The 2,500-nt window shown below is 49.0% G+C and overlaps 1 pseudogene; it reads right to left on the bottom strand.

Moving 5' to 3' along the window:
• LOC112242522 overlaps window positions 1–2,500 on the bottom strand; it is a 60,593-nt pseudogene that overhangs the window by 46,080 nt on the left and 12,013 nt on the right.

The following is a 2,500-nucleotide window of genomic DNA, read 5'->3' as shown; positions in this document are numbered from 1 at the left end:
TGGACACCAGGCTAAAGTAAGGTGGTGATAGACTACAGTCAGATGTGGGCTGGGGTGTGGTGGGCCTGGGGATAAGGCTGTTCCTTCCTAAACACAGTTCACATTTATCTTGCTCATACAGGGAAACTAAGGGCTGGATTCATTCAGTAGATCAGCGTTATAGCTGCTTTTGCGGAGACTGCATTCTCAGTAAACGCTCTATATGTCATCTCAATCAAAATTGACCTTCACATTTCAACCGCAGTACAATGCAGATGTTCGGCGCTACGGACTGAATCCAGCCCTAAAGCCTTTAAAGACCAAGTCCCTGTAAAGCAGTGTTCTATCTGAATGTGTAGAGATACGGTTGATAGACACTGTTGTACATCATTCTAGCTTATTGTTCTGCTCTGTGGTTGGTCTGACAGTACCTGACATGGATCCACAAGAAGGAGAGATGGATCCAGTGGGACAGGTACACATGTTGGGTCTGGAGCAGAACCCGTCTCCACACGAGCTCCGACAGATAGCTGCAGAGGACCAGAGAGACAACACATGTCAGTACAACACACACACCTCAGAACCACACACAGTCTGCATGGATCTATAAACACAGTCATCTGAGTTGATTATGAGGAGGAGAGATTCTCCTAATCTTACAGGACAGCACATTCAAATGTTATGCCCATAGGCCCTAGAGTTTGTGCAGGTCAGGTTACCTGGTTAGGAAAAACTCTGGTCCATCTAGTCTACAATAGAAGGGTTTTTATTGGCTGTCACTAGCTTCTCCCCCTTCAGTCTCTCACTGTAGAGTTGACCATCCCAAATCAAATCAAATCAAATCAAATTTTATTTGTCACATACACATGGTTAGCAGATGTTAACGCGAGTGTAGCGAAATGCTTGTGCTTCTAGTTCCGACAATGCAGTAATAACGAACAAGTAATCTAACTAACAATTCCAAAAAAACTACTGTCTTATACACAGTGTAAGGGGATAAAGAATATGTACATAAGGATAAATAACACGTAAAAAAACAAAAAACTGCATAGTTTCCTAGGAACGCGAAGCGAGGCGGCCATCTCTGTCGGCGCCGGAAGTATCCCAGCTAACCAGAAGAGAGACCTCATCAGGAGCTTTCATTTGAAACATACAACTCCTGTTGGCCAAATATGTCTGTTCTGTGGTCATACAGTACAGACTTAACGACTGTATTCAGGAAGACAGCCTGGAGCTAGTACACCCACCCCCGATCCCTCCTGCTACCATAGCAACCCCCCTCCCAGCCCAGTCAGGTAGAGGGAGGCAGGCAGCCTGGAGCTGGTACACCCACCCCGATCCCTCCTGCTACCATAGCAACCCCCCTCCCAGCCCAGTCAGGTAGAGGGAGGCAGGCAGCCTGGAGCTGGTACACCCACCCCCCAGATCCCTCCTGCTACCATAGCAACCCCCCCCCTCCCAGCCCAGTCAGGTAGAGGGGGCAGGCAGCCTGGAGCTGGTACACCCACCCCCTGGAGCTCCCTCCTCCTGCTACTATCCCTCCCCTGCTCCTCCTGCTACCATAGCAACCCTCCCCCCAGCCCAGTCAGGTAGAGGGAGGCAGGGTGCATGGGGAGAGTGACCCTGTGTCCCAAGACTCCACTGCTAAACAATGTCATTAGAGGCAGGCAGGCAGGCAGGCAGCCAGGCCGCAATCACACAGTCCTGTGCAACCCACCACCCTGCTACGGGCTTCCTGAACCAACTCTGATACAAGTTCCCTGCTTTCCTGAGAGAGAGAGAGAGAGAGAGAGAGAGAGAGAGAGATGCCTGCTACTCTCTGGCCAGGGCAAAATAACATCTCAGAGAGTAGACCCATTCAGACTCAGGAGACAAACTGACATCACCTTTCATTTGACTGAAGTATCACTTCACTGTTTCACTTCTCTGATCTGAACAGTTCAGGCTCACTTTAACCCTGGCATTATAGCATATCATGTTGGTCCCACGCACATACTGTATAGTAAGTAGCCTACGGACTGGGGTCATTGGTAGCTTGAGGGTTAAACACCTTCAGTACGTTTTGATTTCCAGTCTTATCAGAGTATGACGGGATAGCTAAGTCTTAATGAGTTAGTTATCTCAGAGCCATGCTGTGTCTGGCTAAGCTAATTGGACAAACAGCACTAGCTGCCCATAGAGAGAGCTGGGCCGCCTCCCTACTGCGCCACAGGACATTGTGGGCCAGGACCACAGCGTTCTGGAACAGGACTGGGTTTGGGCCCGCCCACCAGCCTGGCTCAGACACAAACACACTAACCTCATAGTGTTACAAGCACTCATCATACTATACTCAACACTACACAGTACACCCTGCCTTACCTTCACAGACATATTACTATGAGACAGTCAGTACACCCTGCCTTACCTTCACAGACATATTACTATGAGACAGTCAGTACACCCTGCCTTACCTTCACAGACATATTACTATGAGACAGTCAGTACACCCTGCCTTACCTTCACAGACATATTACTATGA

Source organism: Oncorhynchus tshawytscha, unplaced genomic scaffold, assembly GCF_018296145.1.
Source record: "Oncorhynchus tshawytscha isolate Ot180627B unplaced genomic scaffold, Otsh_v2.0 Un_contig_5571_pilon_pilon, whole genome shotgun sequence".
Lineage (NCBI taxonomy): Eukaryota > Metazoa > Chordata > Actinopteri > Salmoniformes > Salmonidae > Oncorhynchus > Oncorhynchus tshawytscha.
The sequence above is the reverse complement of the archived record's forward strand: the minus strand, read 5'-3'. Positions and strand labels throughout refer to the sequence as shown.